We start from the raw sequence: 14,038 nt of genomic DNA on the forward strand, positions 1-14,038 counted from the left end.
GTGAGGGCCATTGTGCTCTCTGGGGACAGAAACAAAAGCCTGCTCTGGGTGGAGGTGCTTCACACCTCCCCCCTGCAGGAACTGTAACACCTAGCAGTGAGCCTCAAAGGCTCAGGCTTCATGTTACAATGCCCCAGGGCACTCCAGCTAGTGGAGATGCCAGCCCCCTGGACACAGCCCCCACTTTTGCCGGCAAGTCCAGGGGAGATAATGAGAAAGTCAGGACAGCTCCTAAGGTGTCCTGAGCTGAGGTGACTCTGACTTTTAGAAATCCTGCATCTTGCAGATGGAGGATTCCCCCAATAGGATTAGGGAGGAGGCATAAAGAGGGTGTAGCCGCCCTCAGGGCTAGTAGCCATTGGCTACTAACCCCCCAGACCTAAACACACCCCTAAATCGAGTATTTAGGGGCTCCCAGAACACAGCATGATAGATTCCTGCAACCTAAGATGAAGAAGGACTGCTGAACTGAAAAAGCTGCAGAGAAGACGGAGACACCAACTGCTTTGGCCCCAGCTCTACCGGCCTGTCTCCCCACTTCTAAAGACACTGCTTCAGCGAGGCGTTCCCCAGGGTCCAGCACCCTCTGAAGCCTCAGAGGACTACCCTGCGTCAAGAAGGACCAAGAACTCCTGAGGACAGCAGCTCTGTTCCCCAAAGACTGCAACTTTGCAACAAAGAAGCAACTTTGAAACAACACACCTTTCCCGCCGGAAGCGCAAGACTTTGCACTCTGCACCCGACGCCCCCGGCTCGACTTGTGGAGAACAAACACCACAGGGAGGAGTCCCCAGTGACTACGAGACCGTGAGTAGCCAGAGTTGACCCCCCTGAGCCCCCACAGCGACTCCTGCAGAGGTAATCCTGAGGCTCTCCCTGACCGTGACTGCCTGCTTCAAAGACCCGACGCCTGGTAAAGACACTGCATCCGCAGCCTCCAGGACCTGAAGGATCCGACCTCCAGTGCAGGAGCGACCCCCAGGTGGCCCTCTCCCTTGCCCAGGTGGTGGCTACCCCGAAGTGCCCCCCCCTTGCCTGCCTGCATTGCTGAAGAGACCCCTTGGTCTCCCATTGAAACCTATTGTGAACCCGACGCCTGTTTGCAAACTGCATCCGGCCGACCCGTGCCGCTGAGGGTGTACTTTTTGTGTTGACTTGCGTCCCCCTGGTGCCCTACAAAACTCCCCTGGTCTGCCCTCCGAAGACGCGGGTACTTACCTGCTGGCAGACTGGAACCGGGGCACCCCCTTCTCCATTGAAGCCTATGTGTTTTGGGCACCACTTTGACCTCTGCACCTGACCGGCCCTGAGCTGCTGGTGTGGTAACTTTGGGGTTGCTCTGAACCCCCAACGGTGGGCTACCTTGGACCCAAACTTGAACCCCGTAGGTGGTTTACTTACCTGCAAAAACTAACAAACACTTACCTCCCCCAGGAACTGTTGAAAATTGCACTGTGTCTAGTTTTAAAATAGCTATATGTCATTTATGTGAAAACTGTATATGCTATTTTGCTAATTCAAAGTTCCTAAAGTTCCTAAAGTTCCTAAGTGAAATACCTTTCATTTGAAGTATTACTTGTAAATCCTGAACCTGTGGTTCTTAAAATAAACTAAGAAAATATATTTTTCTATACAAAAACCTATTGGCCTGGAATTGTCTCTGAGTGTGTGTTCCTCATTTATTGCCTGTGTATGTACAACACATGCTTAACACTACTCCTCTGGTAAGGCTACTGCTCGACCACACTACCACAAAATAGAGCATTCGAATTATCTCTTGTTGCCACTATCTTACCTCTAAGGGGAACCCTTGGACTCTGTGCATGCTATTTCTTACTTTGAAATAGAGCATACAGAGCCAACTTCCTACAAAATGCTGCAGCCCATAGGGATCTCCAGGAACCCCAATACCCTGAGTGCCTAGGTACCATATACTAGGGAATTGTAAGGGTGTTCCAGTGTGCCAATCAGAATTGGTGAAAATGGTCACTAGCCTGCAGTGACAATTTTAAAAGTAGAGAGAGCATAAACACTGAGGTTCTGGTTAGCAGAGCCTAAGTGATACAGTTAGGCACCACACAGGGAACACATATAGGCCACAAACTATGAGCACTGGGGTCCTGGCTAGCAGGATCCCAGTGACACAGGCAAAAACAAACTGACACACAAGTAAAAATGGGGGTAACATGCCAGGCAAGATGGTACTTTCCTATCCCCCCCCAAACGAGGGACAATAAGGCTAACCTTGCCCAGATGAGTCTTCATTATCTAAGTGGAAATATCTAGAGAGCCCATCTGCATTGGAGTGGGTACTCCCAGGTCTATGTTCCACTGTAAAGTCCATTCCCTGTAGGGAGATGGACCACCTCAACAATTTATGGCTTTCACCTTCCATTTGTTTTAGCCAAAGTAGAGGTTTGTGGTCTGTCTGAACAATAAAGTGAGTACCAAACAGGTATGGTCTCAACTTTTTCAGTGCCCAGACCACAGCAAAGGCCTCCCTCTCTATGGCAGACCAACGCTTTTCTCTAGGGGTCAACCTCCTGCTGATAAAAGCAACAGGTTGATCCTGGCCCTCAGTATTAAGCTGTGATAGCACTGCTCCAACCCCCAATTCAGAAGCATCAGTCTGGACTATAAACTTTTTTGGAGTAGCAAGGGCTTTTTAGGACAGGTGCAGAGCACATGGCCTGTTTGAGCTCATAAAAAGCTTTTTGACAGCTAGCTGTCCACAATACCTTCTTAGGCATCTTCGTACTAGTGAGATCATTAAGAGGAGCTGCTATGGAGCCATAATTCTTAATGAACCTCCTATAGTACCCTGTGAGGCCCTCACCTGGGTTTGAGTTGTAGGGGGAGCCCATTCCATAATGGTCCTGATCTTCTCCTGCAGTGGTGCAATCTGTTCCCCACCTATAAGGTGGCCCAGATAAACCACTTTCCCCTGCCCTATCTGGCACTTTGAGGCCTTGATAGTGAGGCCTGCCTTTTGCAGGGCCTCCAAAACTTTCCACAGGTTGACCAGGTGATCATCCCAGGTGGAGCCAAAGACTGCTGAGTCATCTAGATATGCTGCACTAAAAGCTTCCAACCCTTGCATGACTGTGTTCATCAACCTTTGAAAAGTGACATGTGCATTCTTCAAACCAAAGGGATTCACAGTGAATTCATAGTGCCCTCCAATGGTTGAAAATGCAGTTTTGGGTTTTGCATCTTCTGATAATTGAATCTGCCAATACCCTGCAATTAAATCAAAAGTGCTTAGATACTTGGCAGAAGCCAGTGTATCTATCAGCTTATCTGCCCTGGGTATAGGGTGAGCATCTGTCTTGGTTACTTGGTTGAGTCCTCTATAGTCAACACAAAACCTCATCTCTCTTTTACCATCTGTAGGAAGTTGGCTCTGTATATACTATTTCAAATTAAGAAATAGTGTGCACAGAGTCCAAGGGTTCCCCTTAGAGGTAAGATAGTGGCAGAAAGAGATAATTCTAATGCTCTATTTTGTGGTAGTGTGGTCGAGCAGTAGGCTTATCAGAGGGTAGTGTTAAGCATTTGTTGTACACACACAAGCAATAAATGAGGAACACACATTCAAAGACAATTCCAGGCCAATAGGTTTTTATAAAGAAAAATATATTTTCTTAGTTTATTTTAAGAACCACAGGTTCAAGATTTACAAACAATACTTTAAATGAAAGGTATTTCACTCAGGTATTCTAGGAACTTTGAATAGTCACAATACCATGTACAGTTTTGACAAAAATGGCAATAAGCAATTTTAAAAGTGGACACATTGCAAAAGTCAACAGTTCCTGGGGGAGGTAAGTAAATGTTAAGTTCACAGGTAAGTAAAACACTTACAGGGTTCAAAGTTGGGTCCAAGGTAGCCCACCGTTGGGGGTTCAAGGCAACCCCTAAGTTACCACACCAGCAGCTCAGGGCCGGTCAGGTGCAGAGGTCAAAGTGGTGCTCAAAACACATAGGCTTCAATGGAAATAGGGGTGCCCCGGTTCCAGTCTGCCAGCAGGTAAGTACCCGCGACTTCGGAGGGTAGACCAGTGGGGTTTTGTAGGGCACCGGGGGGGACACAAGCAGGCACAGAAAGTATACCCTCAGCGGCACAGGGGCGGCCGGGTGCAGAGTGCAAACAGGCGTCGGGTTTTCAGTAGGAATCAATGGGGAGTCCCGGGCGTCTCTTCAACGATTCAGGCAGGCACCAGGGGGGCTCCTCGGGGTAGCCACCACCTGGGCTAGGCAGAGGGTTTCCTGGGGGTCACTCCTGCACTGGAGTTCGGTTCCTTCAGGTGCTGGGGCTGCGGGTGCAGTGTGGTTTCCAGGCGTCGGGTTCCTTGATGCAGGCAGTTACGGTCATGGGGAGCCTCTGGATTCCCTCTGCAGGTGTCGCTGTGGAGGCTCAGGGGGGTCAACCCTGCCTACTCACGGGCTCGCAGTCGCCGGGGAGTCCTCCCTGTAGTGTTAGTTCTCCGCAGGTCGAGCCGGGGGCATCGGGTGCAGAGTGGAAAGTCTCACACTTCCGGCTGGAAACGTGTGGTCTTTAAAAGTTGCTTCTTTGTTTCCAAAAGTTGCAGTTTCTTGAACAGGGCCGCTGTTCTCTGGAGCTTCTTGGTCCTTTAGATGCAGGGTAGTCGTCTGAGGCTTCAGAGGACGCTGGACCCTGCTGGATGCGTCGCTGTTGCAGTTTTCTTCGAAGTAGGGAGACAGGCCGGTGGGGCTGGGGCCAAATCAGTTGTCGTCTCCGTCTTCACTGCAGGGCTTCAGGTCAACAGTCCTTCTTCTTCTTTAGGTTGCAGGAATCTCTCTTCCTCGGTTCTGGGAGCCCCTAAATACTCAATTTAGGGGTGTGTTTAGGTCTGGGAGGGCAGTAGCCAATGGCTACTGGCCCTGAGGGTGGCTACACCCTCTTTGTGCCTCCTCCCTGTGGGGAGGGGGGCACATCCCTAATCCTATTGGGGGAATCCTCCATCTGCAAGATGGAGGATTTCTAAAAGTAAGAGTCACCTCAGCTCAGGACACCTTAGGGGCTGTCCTGACTGGGGAGTGACTCCTCCTTGTTTTCCTCATTATCTCCTCCAGCCTTGCCTCCAAAAGTGGGGGCAGTGGCCAGAGGGGCGGGCATCTCCACTAGTTTGGGATGCCCTGTGGTGCCTTTGAGGCTCAACACCAGGTATTACAGTTCCTGCAAGGGGAGGTGAGAAGTACCTCCACCCAGTACAGGCTTTGTTCCTGGCCACAGAGTGACAAAGGCACTCTCCACATGTGGCCAGCAACATGTCTGGTGTGTGGCAGGCTGGCAAAAACTAGTCAGCCCACACTGGAAGTCGGGTATGTTTTCAGGGGGCATCTCTAAGATGCCCTCTGGGTGTATTTAACAATAAAGTGCACACTGGCATCAGTGTGCATTTATTGTGCTGAGAAGTTTGATACCAAACTTCACAGTTTTCAGTGTAGTGATTATGGTGCTGTGGAGTTCGTGTTTGACAGACTCCCAGACCATATACTCTTATGGCTACCCTGCACTTACAATGTCTAAGGCTTTTCTTAGACACTGTAGAGGCATAGTGCTCATGCACCTATGCCCTCACCTGTGGTGTAGTGCACCCTGCCTTAGGGCTGTAAGGCCTGCTAAAGGGGTGGCTTATCTATGCCATAGGCAGTGTGAGGTTGGCATGGCACTCTGAGGGGAGTGCCATGTCGACTTAGTCATTTTCTCCTCACCAGCACACACAAGCTGGCAAGCAGTGTGTATGTGCTGAGTGAGGGGTCCCCAGGATGGCATAAGACATGCTACAGCCCTTAGAGACCTTCCCTGGCATCAGGGCCCTTGGTACCAGGGGTACCAGTTACAAGGGACATACCTGGATGCCAGGGTTGTGCCAATTGTGGAGACAAAGGTACAGTTTAGGGAAAGAACACTGGTGCTGGGGCCTGGTTAGCAGGGTCCCAGCACACTTTCAAATCATAACTTGGCATCACCAAAGGCAAAAAGTCAGGGGGTAACCATGCCAAGGAGGCATTTCCTTACACCATCCTTACTGTGAGGTTTAGGAACAAGCACCACTGGGCTAGCCCATGGGCTTTCTGAAGGCTCAATCACTCCTAAGTCTAAACTTTTCTGAACCTCTTGTTTATTGCAGTCCCTGACATGGTCAGGCTGCCTATAAATCTTACTTTTGACAGGTAAACTGTCTCCAGTATTGATTGTATGCTCACACCAAGTAGAGGTGCCTTATATTAGTGAGAAGAGTTCAGAAAAATGACTTAAGAGATTTACACAGTTGTCCTTCTGCTCAGCAGTAAGGCAATCTGCAAGTACTACCCCCTCCACTAAGCCATCTGCTTTAGTGGTGGAGAAGAGATCAGGGAGAGGGTCACTCTCTTCTTCCTGTCCCTCATCAGTTGCCATGAGCAGGGTGAGATCAGCCCTGTCATAGTAGGGTTTTAGGTGATTGACATGGAGCACCCTAAGGGGACTCCTGGCAGTGCCCAGGTCGACCAAGTAGGTGACCTCACCCTTTTTCTCAACAATGAGATAGGGTCCACTCCATTTATCCTGGAGTGCTCTTGGGGCCAGAGGCTCCAATACCCACCCCTTCTGTCCTGGGTGGTACTGGTCAGGACAGCCTTCTAGTCATGCCATTGGTTTTGCAGCTCCTGGCTGGCCTGAAGGTTTTTATTGGCCTTTTTCATGTACTCCGCCATTCTTGATCTTAGGCCAAGTACATAGTCCACAATGTCCTGGTTAGGAGCTTTTAAAGGTTGTTTCCAACCCTCTTTAACAAGTGCAAGGGGACCTCTCACAGGGTGCCCAAAGAGGAGTTCTAAGGGGCTAAAGCCCACTCCTTTTTGGGGTACCTCCCTGTAAGCAAAAAGGAGGCAAGGTAACAGGATATCCTATCTCCTTCTGAGTTTTTCAGGGAGTCCCATTATCATACCTTTGAGAGTTTTATTAAACCTCTCAACCAGACCATTTGTTTGTGGATGATAAGGAGTAGTGAACTTGTATGTTACACCACACTCCTTCCACATTGCTTTGAGGTATGCAGGCATAAAGTAACTACCTCTGTCTGATACCACTTCCTTAGGGAAGCCCACTATGGAAACAATTCCCAGGAGGGCCTTTGCCACTGCAGGACCTGTAGTAGCCCTTAAGGGGATAGCTTCAGGATACCTAGTGGCATGGCCCACTACCACAAAGATAAACCTATTGCCTGAAGCTGTTGGAGGGTCAAGGGGGCCGACTATGCCAACCCCTACCCTTTCAATGGGCACCCCAACCACAGGAAGTGGAATTAAGGGGGCCTTTGGTGTGCCAGCAGTCTTCCCACTGGCTTTGCAGGTCACACAAAAGCGGCAAAACTCTTTGGTGTCCTCTGACATTTGAGGCCAGTGAAACAGGGGAACAAGCCTGTCCCAAGTTTTACTCTGGCCCAGCCAAAGGAATGTCACGTGCCAAGGTAAGAAGAAACTCCCTGTACTGCAAAGGGATGACCAATCTCCAGGCAGCTCCAGGTTTAGGGTCCCTTGACTCTGTATACAGGAGGTTGTCTTCCCAATACACCTTATGGCTATCACTGCCATCTCCATTCTGCTGTTTGACAGCTTGCTGTCTCAAACCCTCTAGTGTCGGATAGGTCGGCTGTGCCACACTCAGCTCTTCCCTAGCAGGCCCCCCTGCACCCAAAAGCTCAGAAGTGTCTGCTGCTAGCTCCTCTGGTATAGGTTCTGCACACGGAGAGGATTCCTCTTACTCAAAAGTGGAATCTTCTGATGAGGGCGGGATAGTGGGCAAGGATTTACCCTTCCTACCCCTTGCTTTTGGGAGAAGTTGGTCCATTGTTCCAGGATCCAAGTTTCCCTGCCCTTTTTGCTTTTTGGCCTGAGCCCTTGTCAAAGCAAAAATATGCCCAGGAATGCCCATCATTGCTGCATGAGCCTCCAACTCCACTTCAGCCCAAGCTGATGTCTCCAAATCATTGCCTAGTAAGCAATCTTCAGGTAATTCAGTGGATACCACAACTTTATTTGGACCAGTAACCCCCCCCCCCCAGTTGAGATTCACAACAGTCATGGGGTGGCTAAGTGTGTTATTGTGAGCATCAGTCACTTGGTACTGCTGACCAAGTAGGTGTTGATCAGGGTGAACCAGTGTAATATAGCCATTTTTAATATAGCTTCATGCGCGTTAGCTTAACGTATTAGGCCTCTTTCCACTTTGCCCTAGATACATTTTATTCAACCTTGCACCGTTATTTTACAATAACCAGTTTTACTGTCTTGTTTTTATTTCATTCTATCACACTATTTAGCTTATTTCAGCACTGTGTTCTCAAACAATGCATTCCTGCTCACTCTTCAGTCAAGGCTACAGTCTGGTACATTGCCGGTACACGTGGTAGAAGTTTAGTCTCTAGTGTTCGTAGAAAATACACATCCTTACGTAGGGACATTTTCTTAGAACATCTGCGTGTTAGTTATAAAAACACTTTCTAGTCCTAGTACACGTTAGAGGGAGATTCCGACCAGGAACCTACAACTAGATGCTGACTGCCCCTTTGCAGATGCTGATGCAGATTACAGGCCTTTGCTCAGGTTTGAGGGTTGATGTCCTCCCGGGGGAACCTGAAAGGCAGGCTTGGAGCTTCACATGCTGTGCTCAGAATATAACTTAGGGAGAACCCAATATAGTTGCACTATGATAGCCTTATTCTTGTGCTTCACTCTCATTGTTACTATTTTAATCCTACTGTGTTGTGTAGTTCTGGTTATTGCAGCTCACTCTTTGCTATATAAAATGCAGTCGTTTTATTAAACCAATCTTTAAAACTTAAACTGCCTTTGTCATTTCTATATCAGACCGCACTGTGTATGAGAGAACCGGCTGTAACCTGAGTGACCACGACTTCCCTGGGAAGTACTAAGATGTCATGCGCTCGGTTGCCCAATTCTCTCTTCCCTTTGGGAGAGATGAGGCACTGCTAGTTAGCTGGAGCAAAACCCGGATTTAGGGCGACAAGGGTCCTTCACCGTGGGTCAGACTTAGTCCCCCACACTGCGAACGATCTTGCCACCCAAAAATCCAGTAGTCTCATTAGGATAATGAGAGCCTACGTGACATGGCGTCGCCAACGTTTGGTCAGGCTCTAATTTTCGGGTCCACCGGCATATCTCAGTCTCATATAATATAATGATCCCTCAGTTCCGTATACGGAGACGTCCGTGGTACTGAGGATTTCCACCACCGCCGTATAGGTAACCCTATCTACAGCGGATGGTTGTTCAAGCTTGAACCTTAAAAGGATAAAGAACCCATCTTGGTGTGCCTTCTCTGAACTCTTGGTGCTTTTATAATGGCGAATCCCCAGGTTGTACAAATAGCTCTTAACATGAGACAACCGCTCACGGCACATTTGCTAGCACACGGCCTCACGGCCGAGGGTGGTCCAGTCACGTTTGTGGTGGACACCCACGCAGCCTATAGAACAGAACCTTTTTACTCTTGGGTCACATTTCCAGCAGTTGATGGGAACACAAATACATTCCATACATATACAGTTACGAACGCGCCTGGGCAATACAGGGCGTAAGCATATTTAGAGATACCTCTATCTTATCAAGAACATAATAATTGGCTTGATGGCACCCTACCCCATACAATATTACCAGTATGGTTAGGTCCACTAAGTAATGATGGTCTTACCTGGCCTTTATTGGCCACATATACACCACATCCTGCGGCTGCAAATATGGCAGTGGCTGAGGTTCGACGCTTATATACTGACTTAACGGCAATATATAGACGCTTAGTACAATTTGTGATGCAGACACTAAATACAAACCCAGCGCGTGCTGCTCCAGCACAACCACATGCAGTAACACCAGGTATAAACCCGGTGACTGTACACTCTATTATGGGTAAAGTCCCAGCAAAACTGGAGGAGACTCCATTTTGGCTGGCGCAAAAAATTTATACGCTGGAGGCAGTATTTCCCCATACGGGACCTCAGGAGAAACAAAGAATACTAACTATGTGTTTACCCTTTGGGATGGTTCCCACGTTGGAACATTGTAATACATGGGGCAATGTGTTTGCTGCGCTCTATACAACGGCACACGGTACACCGACATTAGCCAACCTACCGGAAGTGCTTAAACAAATTCAGGATGAATACGGGGCTGCCCCGGCCTTAGATTTATGAATGCAACTGATGGGCAATTTTGCCACGGTTTCTTTAATAATCCTAAGAAATCTTAAAGGGGAAGCAGTTGCACTTGCAGTGCGCATGCGTCTTCGTGACGTTACGCAACAAGATCAGGAGCGGGAACTGACTAAAATAATAGCGGAAACATATTCCAGTATCGGTCGAGATAGCCTGGGGGCTAGACCGCAAAAAACACAATTTCAGGGAAAAATTAATAAAGATAATACTAAACAGCAACCTGAGGGTAATAAGAAGCGCTGGGAGAAAAAACAACAAACACCGAAAAAAGAAAGGGGAGAATCTCCAAGTACGGAGACCCTGCAGAATAGGTATAATCTCAGAAATAGAGATAATATAAAAACGCCTGATAGATATCAATATACTGATACACGCCAATCTCGTTCCTTTCAGGACTCATCGGAAAAGAGAAATGAGAGAAGTGGGAGGTCAGAGCGGAGAACAGAGTACGTGAAACTGAGACAGGAATCACAACGCTCTTTGGAGGTTTCTGTCAAGAAGGAAGAGAAACCGATACAACAAAAACAACAGTTTAAAAAGAAAAAGGTGGCAGCAGTCTCAGTTAGACATACCACTCAGGAAGAGGGTCCTCTTGAAGAACAAGACATGGGCTCTAGCACTGCTAGACAGTGCGGCAGAGGTCACAATAGTTCGCCAGAATCTTCTAGAGCATCTGGAGGTGAAAGCAACTGATGACTTCATACAAGTAGAAGCAGCAGATATGCGTGTCTCCGAACCCGATAGGGTTGTGACTTTACAATTGGAAGGAGACATTGAACGCACTATACACGCAATCTTTTGGGATTGCGTAGTTAAGATATATGACATTTTGCTGGCAGAACAAGATTGGCCGCCTGATTTTGTCCGCACCTGCCCAGCTGGGGAGGAGGTTATTAAACCTTCCTTCTCGCCCCTTGTTCCAGAGGAACTCGTGCGTCCTATTCTATAAAATGGGCTCTCACACAGGCACCTTCATTATATAGAAATCACGTAGGGTGGGATAGGGATTCTCGATATCATGTAATTCCTATTAAAGGTGAGCCTAAGCCACAACCGCTGTATCCCATACAACATGAAGCAAGGGCACCGGTGAGAGAAATACTTACACAATTAGAATACCAGGGGGTAATTGAACCCTGTGTCTCACCGATGAATAATCCCTTATTCCCTGTAGCTAAACCGTACCATTCATATAGAATAGTCTTAGACTACAGACATTTGAACGGACATACACGTACATATGCTATACAAAATTCACATAGTGCTGCACTAATGAGCAATATTGTGCGGAAAAAATATTAAACGACTTTGGATATCTCGAATGGATTCTTCTGCCAGAATATAGGAGTGAAAGCCGAGATTTAACAAGCTTTAGCACGCTAGGCTCCCAGAAAAAATTCTGTTGTTTGCCTCAAGGGTAAAAGAACAGCCCAGGACTGTTTGTAGCTCGTGTGACTGCTATTTTACACGAGTTAGACCCTGAAGCGTTGTCATATGTGGATGATATATATCTCACGGATGACGAGTTGCCACAACATTTAAGACGGGTAGCCCACATTGTTGTAGGGTTTGCCAAAATCGGCTACAAATTTTACTTAAAAAAATCTAAAATTGCCTTCCTCAGCGTCATATTCCTGGGATATGAGCTGTCGAATGAAGGTAAGAGCCTAGTGCCACAGTTCTTAGAAAAGTGTGCACAATTGCAACCACCAAATATGATTAAGAAACTCCAATCATTGTTGGGCTTTCTAAATTTTGGAAGAACATACATTCCTGATTATGCTACACACATAAAACCTTTATATGAATTAATACGTCCTGATTTTTCAATCAAATTCTGGACAATTGAACATACACATACTCTTCGGGAGTTACAAGCAGATATGCTAGCAGCAAAACATCTACACACACGGGACAATAAGACGCATTTGGTCATCAGGGTGATAGCTGGGGCCATTGGGTTTACTTATGTCACATTTAATGAGGGTGAGACAGTCCTGATTGGATACAAGTCACACTTGTATTCTGCTGCTGAACAACGATTTGCACCCACAGAGAAGATACTCACTGCTGTACAGATGGCTATTATTAAAGAGATATAATATAAGAGGGGGGGAGGGACCGGGAGATTAATTGGTCCAGTGTACACTCTCCCTACAATAATGCTAACAAAATTAAAGTACACTGTTCCATAAGAGAAAAGGAAGGAAGAAATACCAGAGAGACCTGAAGTATCAGGAGTAGAAACCCTCAAGCATCATAATAGACGACTGGTATCATCATTGGGTAATACTCCACGTCAGGCCGGCAGTGCAACGCCTGACGGGCTCCCCACAAGGAGGAGCACTGAACCGTATTGTTCTGATAGTTGTAAATGGATACTAACTAACTAAACAAGGCAGGTACTTCCATTCAAGCACCTATACCCAAAGGAGAGAACAAAAGAAATACAAGTTAAAATTGGTATAGCAACCCTACATATATCATAATTTTAATCAATAGTCAGGGATGCCATCAAGATTAAAAACAAGGGAAAGTAATACAATGAGTGTCAATGCTCAATTACTTTCAATGAGCAGTAAACTCAGAGGAGAAGCCCATTAGGAGTCCTCATTAGACAAGGTCAACATGTTTCGCGTCGTGTGGTCCACTCGGATCCGTGACGCTTCATCAGGACCAAAAAATCAAAATACTCTCTTCTCCAATTCAACAAATTAATTAACAAAGCCAGTCACTTACATTGAGGAATAAAGGCTAGGTCACAGTCAGGTCGCCCTAGAAAACATAAGAGAAAAAGCACTGAATCGTGCCCAAAAGTGGTCATAAAAATCAACATGCAAACATTGTGCAGTACAGCAAGATTCAAAAAGAAGGAAAAATAGGAGGAGTTATGATGACAATAAGGTAGCTTACCACCCCCAAGTCGGGAACAGGCTCCTTAGTAAGCACGTCCCCTGGACTCGGCTATCAGCTAAACATAATAAGCATAGGTCATTGATAAGAATAAAGAGCAATAGTCAGGTGTAAAGGTATGGAACACAATTCTCATTGGAAGTCAATGCAAAAAACAACAACAAGAACAACCCAAGGTCTCTTAAAAAATCACTTAGACAGAATTGTTGTTATATGTATACAGCAATAAATATAGGTACTACTATTCGTTAATCAAAATTGTTAAAAAGGTCCATAGAAACCAAAGAGAAACCAAAGAGAAAGATGTTATTGTCCTATGATATATGTAGGGTTGCTATACCAATTTTAACTTGTATTTCTTTTGTTCTCTCCTTTGGGTATAGGTGCTTGAATGGAAGTACCTACCTTGTTTAGTTAGTTAGTATCCATTTACAACTATCAGAACAATACGGTTCAGTGCTCCTCCTTGTGGGGAGCCCGTCAGGCGTTGCACTGACGGCCTGACGTGAAGTATTACCCAATGATGATACCAGTCGTCTATTATGATGCTTGAGGGTTTCTACTCCTGATACTTCAGGTCTCTCTGGTTTTTCTTCCTTCCTTTTCTCTTATGGAACAGTGTACTTTAATTATGTTAGCATTATTGTAGGGAGAGTGTACACTGGACCAATTAATCTCCCGGTCCCTCCCCCCCTCTTATATTATATACGTGTACAGCTGCTTGCTGCGGGACCTTTTTATTAATTTTTGCTAACCTCACAGTCTTGACAATGGAAGATTTTCAGGGTTTAAGCTATGATGATGACATGGTATCAGCTATTCTACAGACACCCTCAATCCTTGATAATGAGGGGTCTGCTGCAACAGGTAGCCTTAAACCGGAA

General features: G+C 46.7%; 1 pseudogene; it reads left to right on the top strand.

The window, feature by feature from the left end:
* LOC138286916 (zinc finger protein 208-like) overlaps positions 1-14,038 on the top strand; it is a 255,326-nt pseudogene that overhangs the window by 128,626 nt on the left and 112,662 nt on the right.

The sequence above is a fragment of the Pleurodeles waltl genome, chromosome 4_1, assembly GCF_031143425.1.
Source record: "Pleurodeles waltl isolate 20211129_DDA chromosome 4_1, aPleWal1.hap1.20221129, whole genome shotgun sequence".
NCBI classification, from domain to species: Eukaryota; Metazoa; Chordata; class Amphibia; order Caudata; family Salamandridae; genus Pleurodeles; species Pleurodeles waltl.